Raw genomic sequence first — 12,289 nt, 5'->3', positions numbered from 1 at the left:
CCCTTTGCAGTTCCCTTTGGTGTTTAGGAAATGAAGAAAAAGAAACCAAGGAAGGTACTAAGTGACAATGCTTATATCAGAAATGACTTCTCTCCATCCAATTTTATTCCATGTGAAATTGCATCCCTGGAATCATTTCTAGTAATGCAGGCCCTGAGGGCTTCTACCTACCTTTTCCTACTAACCTGGATTACATCTATGGTTGTGAATGAAAGAACTAATACTTGTAGCAGCACCAGAGGGAGCCACTTACATAGTTTTGTCTGAAACATCAACACAGCTGACAGTAAGCCTAGAAATGCAGAAATATTAAGATTTTATTGAATTTTCTAAAAAGCAATGGGAAAAAAAGTAGATGATATGTAAAATCTGTTAGCAGCAATTCCAAATTATGGGGCTAGTAGCAACCACTTCATTTCTCCCACTTGAAATATTTGCAAATGGTAATTGCCTGGCTGCAATCCAGAAAGTAAATCATATTTTAAAATGTAAAATTGTATTTGGAGCAAGAGGTATTCTTTCTGATCCTGGCATTGTCCCTTTTTCAGAATACCATTAGCAAGTTTGTATGTTTGAAACCTATGCCAGCGTACTGTTTTTGTAATGTAAATGATGCTACCAAAAATAAAGATGAAGAATAAAACTCTTTAGATGCACATGCCAATGCCCAACATTCTTTCTTGCTCCTCCTCCTCTTTCTCTCTCTCTCACTCTGTCTCACACACACACGCACACATAGACTCACAGAGACAAGCACACACATCCACATTATGCACACACATACACTTATTTACATCAGTGATTTGGATGTAAAACAATAGAACCAGGATTTCTGTATGGACATCATATAAGCTTGCTTTTGAGTTCTACAGCAGGAAAGAGGAATCAATACAAAAAAGAAAAATTAAAAAAGTATGTATCTTTGTGAGTACATTGACCTTTTTCATTAATAAACAGTGAAATGCATATGGTCCTGATTACCTTAATTACCACTCTGACAAAATATTTCAGGAAAATAGTTTCCATCAGTCCATTCTTGGAGGGGAGTCTTCTGTTATATCTTGGCCAATTCCAACCCAAACCATAAAAATACTTGGAAGGCAGAATTGCTGTCATTTTTCTTTGAACAAAGGGGCTACTTTTCTACTACTCCTCAGTCTCCTCAACTTTGGATTTACATCAGGTAAATCCCATTACACAGAATCACAAGAAATAAGGATTCTATAAAATAAAGTTATCTCTGTTGGCTCATGTGACGATACTTTGTTGATTTGGTTATAATAAAGTCTGTGGTGCAAAATGCTGACAACAAATGCTTTATTAGGTCTCTTTGCATGTAACAATTACTCTCTTCAAGAAAGTACTTGATTATTTGTGGTTTGCACTACAGATGGAAGGAGAAAATGAGAGTGAAGTTTGGTTGCACTTAACTTTCTGGCAGTCCTTTTCCTTTTCTCTCTGTAACAGCCCTTTACTCTCTTCCTGCTTTGCTCACCCTCCTCCAGGCTGCTCCCCTCACAAACTCCCCATATCTAATCCATTCATGAGGGAAGTGGACGGTGGGGGTGCTACTGGGGAAATGCAATGTCAATATGATTAAGTGTCCTTTTGCCTGTGGGGCTTTAGGTGTAAAAATTTGCCTCTGAGGCAAGGAAGCACATATTGTTTTATTCTGATGTTTGTTTTACCTATCTATTATATTTTTTGTTTTTAAAATAATACTTCTTAGTATAAAAAGAACTGTTAATTAGGAAAGGAGCCACATGAATTCTGCAGGGGTCTGGCAGGCATTCATTAGTACTTTCTCCACGAGTCCGGGCCCAGATGTCTAGAGATGCTCTGGACTGGGGCAATGGATTGAGTGAGAAGCCCTGGACCTGAAGACATCAGGAGATCTGCCACACCATAAGCAAAAAGATGAAAAGAAATATCTTATACCTAGGAAGAGAATGAGGGTGAAAGCAACGGTGATGGAAGTATGTCAGGTGGCTGGCGGAGGCCGAGGTGTTGGCATGAGTGCTGCATGGAGAGGGTGCCCCCAAAGTGCCTCAGTGGCATCTCTGTACTTACGTGGTATCAGCATCTGTGATGTATGGGGACAGGACTGGAAAACCAGAGAAGAGGGGCATGTGGTCATCTTGGGTCTCAGTGCCTCTGAACTATGTCTGGTAGCTGTATCACTGACTGAAGAGAGAGGACAATGTCTGAATATTGATTTAACCTTGAGAAAGGATGTGTTTATTACAAGTGCTTTTCTTGGTAGCATGCAGAAAGCTCAGGGAGGGCAGGGGGCAGGTTGAGTAAAGGACGCAGTTCGTTGTCCAGGAATAAGTAAATGACTATATTTGGATTGGACTGGAGAGGGAGTAGTCCTCCCAGAGCAAGGATACCAATGGATTTAAGGAATCAGTGTTTCTTCCTTTGCAATCTTCCCGGCGCTAAGGCTGTAGTTGGTTTAGCAGAGGGCCACAGACGGGCTTCAATTTTATACCTCAGAGGGAGATCAGGAATTTTGGATAAGAATCTAAAACAACACTGTATGCTTTATAACTTCTCTATTGTTAGTTTTGTTTTCCTCTTTTTTGCTTACCTCTTGTGATTAACAATAACATTCTTGACAGGAAATGGAAATGCACATTTATGTCTTTGGGGAGAGCATGGAAAGAGGATCTGTGGAGCTACATCTCACTTTGAAGTTGGATTGGGAGGAGCAGGACCACAGGGGAGGAGTAGGTGGTGGAGAGAAGGCTGAGGGTCTAGGACAGAAAAAGATAAACAATAGGACATGCATAGGAAGTCTGGCCAGGAAGGGATCCTGGGACAGAGCAGTGGAAAGGCCCTAAGACATCTACATGTGAATAGCTCCATCAGAAAGCTCATCTGAAACCCATAAACAAATTAAAACAAGAATTCACAATATGATGCAGAAGGAGGTAAGGTGGCAATGAAGGAGGAAACTGCAAAGTGAGTGAAACTTTTCCTTGGTCTTTGGTTCAGTGTTTGTCAGGCAATGTCAGAACATTTGGAATACTTTAACATCCAAATTTGTTTTCCAAGATAATTGTGATTAAATGGTGTTTTCAAATACTTAGATTTAACGTCCCTCCAAATAAGTGTACTAACTCAATTGTATATGGTTAAATTCTGGACCTTCAAGCCATGCTTTCAGCAAAAACCTTCTTTGTCAAGTGCAAAATAGGCAAATTTATAGCTCCCTATTATATAAGAATTGCTATTTAAATCTAATGAGATGGCAGGAGGTGGGAGGGGGTGACAATTTAAGGCAACTGAAAGGCATTATATATCTTTCTCTGATCCTTAATTTGGAACCCTCAACAAGTATGTTAGCAGTATGAAGACAAATCTTGGTTGTTCCTAGAAAAAGTAAGATGGAAAAGAGCTTGGTGTAATGGATAGTGCTCTGAACTTGAGGTTTGATGATGTAGATTTAAGTTCCACCTTTTCTATGTATTAATGATTTGGTGGAGGCTGCTTAACATGCTGAGCCTCAATGATTTCATCTATAAAATGAGAATGATGTGGGTTTTTTTTGCATGTTTCGTAGAGAAGCTTTAAGGATCAAATGAGTCAAAGTCTGAGAGGGATTTTATAAACTGTTAAGCTCTATACAAATATAGAATACTGTAGAGCACAGCAGAACAAAACGCAGTATCCCATAGTGAAGTCAGTAAGTATAGGGATTCAGGGCATAAGCCTCATTGTCAGAGGGGTCCACAGTTGAATTCCGGCTCTGCCATCCTGATGTTTCGCTGGTCTATGACTCAATTTTCTTATCGGTTAAAGAAGATAAGGATAGCTCTACTTTTGGAGCATTGCAAGGTGTAAAGGAAAAAGCATGTAAAATGCTTGGTGCAGAGCCAAATCCACAATTTGGTGCAAAAATAAAATAAGTATTACCTATCACTACATGTGATTATTGTGATTGATGTCACTGAGTTTATTTATCCTGGAAATAAACCATGAACTTTACGTAAAGGGACCTTGAAGCTTAGTATATTTTTGTATAACATTCACATCAGTTTATCTGGTATGTAATTTAAAATTTGAGGACTGAAAACTGTACATTTTACAACTAACAGTGTACAGGAGTAAAAACAATATATAGATTTTTTTTTTCATATGGGGAATTTGGTTACTCAGAATTTAGTATTATTTTATTGGGATAACTTTATCTATCTACCCATCCGTCCACACATTTATCCATCCATCATCTCTCCTTTATTATGTATTTGTCTATTAATTTTGTGGGTTGTTGCCTCCTTGGTCCTTCTGTAATAATCTGTTGTAGGTCATATATTTTTCAAGTGGGTAAATGAACATCGTGCTGTTTGGCCACAATGATGGAATCCTGAGAACACTCCTTCCACATTCTGTGGCCTCAAATGTGTTTGCTAAAGCCCCAAGGCAGAAAAATTTGTGATTCACTAATAGTTGATAGTTTAAAAAAGAGAAAGGCAGAGTATTCTTTCTTTTTCCTGTGTTCTTTCTTTTCCTTTCCTCTGCTATGATTTCCTTTATATTTTTCTTTCCTCCTTTTATTTTCTAACCTTTACTGGACCCTGAACACATTCTTCCCACCTCCTCTTCTTTTATTTTATCATTAACATAGACAGTTTTCTTTCCAGAACCATTATACATGTATTTATATTTTTAATACTTACAATTTTTTGCCAGCTGGTTGGTTTCTGCTTTTTTAAAAATCTTCTTACTTATGACTTGGCAGGTGTTCCGGTTTGCTAAAGCTGCAGGAATACAAAATACCAGAAATTGATTGGCTTTTATAAAGCGAATTTATTAGGTTATAAATTTACAGTTCTAAGGTCATAAAGGTGTCCAACTAAGGCATCAACAAGAGGACACCTTCAGGCCAATGGCATCCGGAACATCTCTGTCAGCTGGGAAGGCATGCGGTGGGTGTCTGCTGATCCTTTGCTCCCAGATTGTGGTGCTTTCAGCTTCTGATTTCAGTGGCCTTCTCTTTAAGTACCTGTGGGTTCTCACTTAGCTTCTCTGGGGCAAACTCTGGGGTTCATCTCTTAGCAACTCCAAACACCTGGTTTCAACAGCTGTCTCCAAAATGTCTCTCTCTGCTCTCTTCAAAATGTCTCTGTCTTTTATCCTCTCATAAAGGGTGCCCATAAACTAAAGACCCACCTTGAATGGGTAGGGTCACACCTCCATGGAAATAATCTTATCAAAATGTTCCACCCACAATTGGGTGGGCCACATCTCCATGGAAACAACCTAATCAAAAGATCCCATCCACAATACGTCTGCACCCACCAGAGTGGATCAGAAGAACATAGTCTTTCCTAGGGCACCCAACAATCTCAAACCAGCACAGCAGATGTGGTTTGAATTATGAACTGCAATTTAGACATATTCTTGGTCTTGATCTGTATTCCTGTGGGTGTAAACCCACTGTAAATAGGATCTCTTCAAGATGTTATTTTAGTTAAGGTGTGTTCTAGCTGAATGAGGGTGGTCCTTAACTCAGATGACTGGTGATTATGAGAAGAAATTCAGATGTAGAGAACACACTGCATCAAGGAGCCAGAAATTAACGGAACCTGGAAGATAAAGGAGAGGCCATCACCATGCAATGGTGAGGCAGGGGTACAAGCCAAGTAATCCCAAGGAACAGTAACAGCCAGCACCAGAATATTACAGACTTCGGGAAGAAATCATCATCTTGCTAATGCTTTGATTTTGGACATATAGCATCAAAACTATAAGCCTATACATTTCTATTATTTTAGCCAACGAATTATGTAGTATTTGTTATAGCAGTGTGGAAAACTAAGACAGCAGGTTTGCAAACAAATTCTCAGAAGTATAATAAACGCAAAGATTTATTTTATACCCTTATCTTTGTTGGCTTCCCTGGTTCCCAAAGTCTGCAATTCTTTCCAAAGCTAATATAAATGGAGCAACAGCTGCAACCTGGATTTCACCATAAATCCTCAGAGTATGTGCATTAAAGCAGGTGTTTAAAGAGCTCTGGGGTTTGAGAGTGCCACAAGTTAGTGATAATTTGACCTCTGCTTGGATTCTGAGAAACCATTCTAATGTCATCCTTCAGTTTGTATGGACCCCTAAAACTTGCCTGAGACTGGAGTCCAGCTACCTGCTCTCAGGTTCCCCTCAAGCTTTGGACATCAGTTCCCTCATCTATCACTTATATTAGTAAGTGCCCAGTATGTTGAGATAGGATGAGCACAAATGGTTTACAGCATTTCATTCTTAACTCAGCTTTTCCTGACTGAATATTGACTTGCTTTACTGGGAAGTTTATGATAGCTTTCACCAGAGGCTTGATATGTTAGATACTACTGGTGGCATCTATCCTTTCTCTTTTATTCTATTCCCTACATTTTTGTAGAACTCTTTTCATTCTCTAGATCTTGAGACATTAATTTCCATGGCAACAGCATACATCTTTGATGACGTGCCTTGGTAAATAACTTTTCTGGTTTATTCTTGTATTTGCATTTATGCTTCACTTTACTGTTTGTTTTTCACCAGATTCTTTAACACATCACCCTTTTCCTTTTACTTATTTTATTCTCCTGATTGTAAATTCATACCTCCTGACAGAAATATAAAATACAGAATTTAGACATTAAGATGGGAGTCTCTGGAAAAAAATAGCTGATACAAATCCACTAAGAGGATGAACATATATTCATATTATGGTTCCGACTGGTTGGTTAAGTCATGGACATTTTTAAAAATCAAGATTCCATTGCAACTAAACAATCAAGAGGTTTGGATAACTGTAATCATTTCAGAGGTATTTAAATTCAGGATAAAATTCTCCTTGGTGAGAGATGAACACAGAGGAAGGAGAGATGTGGGTTGAGCGAATTGAATCGTGAAAGATGACTAGAATTTAAAGTTAGATTCACTCATTCATTTATTCAAAAATATCTGTGGCACTATGATCAGTTCTAATCTCCAGGGTTACAACAGTGAACTAAACAGACAAAAATCCCTGTCCTGGCACTTACATCCTAGTTTGAGGGAGACAGACCATACACAAAATGAATAAATAAATCATATAGAATGTTCAAATGTTATACATGTGGTGGAGAAAAATAAAGCAAGGAAGGGATGTGGGAATTGTTGGCAGGTATCATTTTGATTCAAAGTGGGATACCAGAGTAAGCTTCACTAAGGTGATGGATGGAAAAGGTGTGAAGAGAATGGAGCAAGGCGTATGTGTATCTGGTGAATACACTGTCCGGATGGAGAGAATGTCAAGTGCAAAAGACTCCACTGTGAGACCATGGCTGTTGTGTTCTGGGGACGTAACAGGGAGCAACCAAGTCTGAAGAGAGGGAAGAGTCATAGGGACAGGAATAGGCTATTAGGTTATAGAAGTGAAGAGTGTGTGTGTGTGTGTGTATGTGTGTGTGTGTGTGCAGATTATGTTGAGCCTTATAGGCCCTTGTGAGAACTTTGGCTTTTACTCTGACTGAGATGAGGCCACTGAAGAATTTTGATCAGAAGTGACATAATCTGACATTTTTGAAAGGATAGTTCTGGTTGTCGCATTGATAATAAAGTGTGGGGAGAGCAAGTTTTTAAGCAGAGAGACAAGTTATGACACTACTGCAACAATCCAAGTAAGAGATATCACTAGGATCATAGTTTAGAGGTGGTAAAGGTGGTTAGATTCTGGACATAGTTTGAAGATAGAGCATACAGGCTTTGCTAATGGATCAAAAGTAGTTTCCAATAGAAGAGTTGAGTCAAGGATGACTCCAAGGCTTTTGGCGTGAGAATGAGAAAGATGAAGTTGCCATCAGCTGTGATGGAGAAGGCTGATAGTGCAGCAGGTTTTGGGAGGTGAAAACCAGGAGTTCAATTTTGGACATGCTGAGTTTGAGTAGTTTTTTAGATATCCAAGAGGGGATGTTGAGTAAGCATTTGGACAAAGGAATCCAGAGTTCAGGGAAGGGGTCTGGGCTGTTGTTGTTGCATGAGACTGGATTAGCTCATCAAGAAAATAAGAATGAGTAGAAGTCCAAGATCTGCATTCTGTCCCCCAAATTTATGGACTATATGACCCTGTTCAAGTTCCTTTTCCTTTCTGAGCCTCATTTCTTTATCTATAAAATGGAGCTAAGAAAACCTTCCTCACAGGATGAGAGGATTAAATGAGATAGTGTCTGTAGAATACATGGCACCTCGTTGGATTCATTTCATCCTGTTTTTCCAATGGTAACTTAACCTGCAGAGATGATACAGAAGAATCAAAGAAAAACAGGGCATGAGAAGCAGTTTCCTCATTAGTTTTAGTGCATGTATTTGTTTGTTTGTTTTGACTCACATTTCTCTTACTTTCTCAATTTCTAAATGACTCCCTGTTTCAGCTCAGAAAATACTGCCTTCAATCACAGAGCTGTTGGATATAATCCTGAGGCTTTGCCTAGTAAAACCAGAATTTACATGAAAAACAATGTGTTTGTTCCCTACTCGGATATCTTTCCAGAACATATGGGAATCACAATTGATAGTCCAAATAATAGTTGTATCTTTTAGAATTTAATATGATCAAGTGGATGTTGGCATGATCCACGTTCCTTTAAGATGTATAGTTGAATTGAATCTAATGCCCTTTGATAGAGATATAAGGAAACCCAAGAGTTTATTTTGAGCTCTTCTAAAAATATGTTTTAGAACTTCTTATAGAAGAACTGTGACATTTTGCATGTGTGTTTCAATTCCACTCTTGTGTCTAATAATATCAATATACATTTTTCTAATTATAACATTAAAACTTTTTAAAAATACAAATTGGTGACCAGGAGAATCCATTACTTAAAACTAGTACTTTGTGTTATTTGTGTTTGCTTATAGAAAATGATATACTTTTTCTTGTAATAGATATTACATCTGGCATTCTTCCATGTCACAAGATATTCCATATGGCCTCACAAATTACATTTGTATTTTTCATTCATATCATTGAATTTAAAAATTCTATAAAAGTCTAAGAGAGTTTGTGACCATAGAAAGCAAATGTAAAATATTTTTTTCTGATGATTTTTTAGATGGTCTTTTCCATTTTAAGAACATTGAATTAAACAATCATTTTAAAGTTCACTAATTAAAATCACTTAAAATAATTCATGATATGATGCTTCAGCTCAGTTCTCTAAAGAATCTATTTACATTGAAAAACAGTGCTTTCCTATTTTGATTAATTATCTGAATCATATGAACATTTATTTTTAATAAAATTAGTAATTCATATTTTTCTTATGTGAATTTAAATACTCTCTTAGAAAATATATATCAAATAATGTTAATTCTTTGGGGCTGCTTAATTTCATATCATACACTTGATAGAAATACAATAATTTATAACAGATTGCTTGTAAACAATGACTTGCACTTTCAGTGATAAGATGTTTGGGTCTCTATCAGTTATGGAATTCTTTTGTAACTTATAAATAGTTCTGCTACATGTAAGTTGCACAACACATATTTAATGCAAAATACGAAGAGAATGCATAATATGAAAAATTACCTACATTCCTTAGATATTTTATTTCTTCTTTAAGTAAATTTTTATTTTGTAAATTTTCTGCCTCATTTCTTAAATAAGTTTTCCTCACAACTTTATGTGGCTTTTATTATTTTTATTAAATAGGAAATACATGGTCATTTTATAATAATTAGGGAAAAAAACAGTTGTGCAAATAGAAAAAAAAACTAGAATCCTGTCATCCTGAAATAACTCCTTTTATTTTCCATTCTCTTTTTTCTCTGGCTTTCTCCTATTCTCTAATTCTCTTTCTCTCTCTCTCTGAGTTTCTATCATCTATATCTATCTATCTATCTATCTATCTATCTATCTATCTATCATATATTATATCTATCTATAGATATATCTAAATACAAAAATGATCTCTTAATGCTCTATCATACTTTAATCCATATATTTATATGTAAAGTATTAAATGACATCATTGTTAGTTCATTTTTGTATGCCATAAGTTAACACCTTATTATTTGAATTTTTCATAGTTTCTGTTTTTTTTTTCCCTGAAATCAACAATGAACATTGCATATACAGTTTTGCTGTTGCTCAGTTGTTTAATTATTTCCTTAGGGTAAATTCTTGGTGGAGATTTTTGAGTGAGGGGTATGAACATTTAAAATCCTTTCAATGTATGTTCTCAAGGTGCTCTTCCAAAAAGTTGTAGCCATACGTAATTCTTTTGGCAGAGGTTCCATGTGCCCTCCTCGATGCTATATGTTACATTATTTTTTGTATTTACTGATCCTCTAGGTATTTGAACTGCTTTTTATTGCCTTAATTGGCAGGTCTTTTGTTACTAACACAGTAAAATATTTTAAATATATTTATTTGCAAAATGAATTTCATCTTTGAGATTTATCTAATTTTTCTAACTGTTGTATCTTCATTCTGTTTATGTGAATATATCTGTATATTTCAATTATGGTTTCTTTCTTTGACATCATGCTTAGATTCTATAATACCAAATTATACACACACACACACACACACACACACAAAATAACCTATATTTTCTTTAAATACCTTTATGTTTTGCATTTTTTTTACAATTAAATTTTTATTTCAGTCAGAATTTGTTTTTTTGTAAAGTATGGTCTAGAGATCTAAATAATAATGTTGAAGAGCTCATTTTTTCCACACCTTTGAAGTGTGTTCTTTATCATACAAAATTCTTACATGTACTTGAATCTTCTAGATGTCTATTCAGCAGTGTTCATCTATCTGTTTATTTGGGCACAAATGTGCACTATTGCTTCTAAGGGGATTGTAAGATACTTTACCAAGATTAAAAAAAACAAAAAACAAATCATTATAACGTTAAACTAACAAAATAGTTTTGAATAATCTTTATACCACTGAATCTTCAGAGTCAGGAACACAGCCTATTTGTCAATTTATTCAAACAGTTTTTGTTATATTCTCTTTATTTTAAAACAATCTTAAGCTTACAGAAAAGTTGCAACAGTTCAAATAACTAATTTTTTCCTGAACCATTTGAAAGCGTTACCCCATTTCCCCTCCAAATATGTTAGTGTGTATTTCCTACAGATAAGGACATTCTCTTTCCAAATCATAATATAGCCATCAAAAGCGTAAAGTTAACATTGATATATTACTCCATCTAATCCTCAGACCCTCTTCAGCCTTTGCCAATTGTTTCTTTCCTAATGTCCTTTACAGCAAAAGGATCCAGTTTAGAATAATGCTTTGCATTTAGTTGCCATGTCTCTTTGACCTATTCAATCTGAGGTGGTTTCTCTATCTTTTCTTGATCTCAAAATCTTGACATTTGTAAGGATTACAGGACAGTTGTTTTGTATTCCCTTAGTTTGAGTTGGTCTGAGGTTTCCTCATGGTTCACTTTATAGCATGCATCTTTGGCAGGAATATCACAGATGTGATGCTATGCTCTTTTCACTGCATTCAGTCAGGTGGCACTTGAATAAGTTTTCTCTCCTCTGAAGTTATTCTCTTCCTTTTTGTAATTAATAAGTATTTTGGGAGAGCTACCTTAAAGCTATGTAAATATCCCATTCCCTACTGTTCTAGTTTGCTAATGCTGCCAGAATGCAAAACACCAGAAATGGACTGGCTTTTATAAAGGTGGTTTATTTGGTTACACAGTTACAGTCTGAAGGCCATAAAGTGTCCAAGGTAAACGCATCAGCAATTGAGTACCTTCACTGGAGGATGGCCAATGGTGTCCGGAAAACCTCTGTTAGCTGAGAAGGCACATGGCTGGCATCTGCTCCAAAGTTCTGGTTTCAGAATGGCTTTCTCCAAGGACATTCCTCTCTAGGCTGCAGTTCCTCAAAAATGTCACTCTTAGTTGCACTTGGCATATTTGTCCTCTCTTAGCTTCTCTGGAACAAGAGTCTCAACAGCCATCTTCAAAATGTCTCTCACCTGCAGCTCCTGTGCTTTCTTCAAAGTGTCCCTCTTGCCTGTAACTCCTCTTCAAAACGTCACTCCCAGCTGCAGCTGCACTAAGTTCCTTCTGTTTGTCAGCCCATTTATATGGCTCCACTGAACAAGGCCCACCCTGAATGGGTGAGGCCACGCCTCCATGGAAATATCTCATCAGAGTTATCACCTACAGTTGGGTGGGGCACATTTCCATGCAAGCATCCTAATCCAAATGTTCCAACTTAATCCCCACTAATATATCTGACCCACAAGATTGCATCAAAGAATATGGCTTTTTCTGGGGGACAT

At 36.7% G+C, this 12,289-nt stretch overlaps 1 protein-coding gene and 1 long non-coding RNA gene across 4 annotated transcripts in view; one reads left to right on the top strand and one right to left on the bottom strand.

Moving 5' to 3' along the window:
- NLGN1 (neuroligin 1) overlaps nucleotides 1-12,289 on the top strand; it is a 931,345-nt gene that overhangs the window by 11,810 nt on the left and 907,246 nt on the right. The gene's annotated exons all lie outside the window — the stretch shown is intronic.
- LOC119537896 overlaps nucleotides 1-12,289 on the bottom strand; it is an 88,072-nt gene that overhangs the window by 47,369 nt on the left and 28,414 nt on the right. For all 3 annotated transcript variants that reach the window (XR_005217477.1, XR_005217479.1, XR_005217478.1), the window contains exons 3-4: nucleotides 4,683-4,763; nucleotides 2,071-2,184 (exon numbers count right to left, since the gene is read on the bottom strand). This is a non-coding gene — a long non-coding RNA (uncharacterized LOC119537896). The remainder of the gene's footprint in view (nucleotides 1-2,070; nucleotides 2,185-4,682; nucleotides 4,764-12,289) is intronic.

Source organism: Choloepus didactylus, chromosome 1 (assembly GCF_015220235.1).
Source record: "Choloepus didactylus isolate mChoDid1 chromosome 1, mChoDid1.pri, whole genome shotgun sequence".
Lineage (NCBI taxonomy): Eukaryota > Metazoa > Chordata > Mammalia > Pilosa > Megalonychidae > Choloepus > Choloepus didactylus.
Note: the sequence above shows the minus strand (reverse complement) of the source record. Positions and strands in the feature narration are given on the sequence as shown.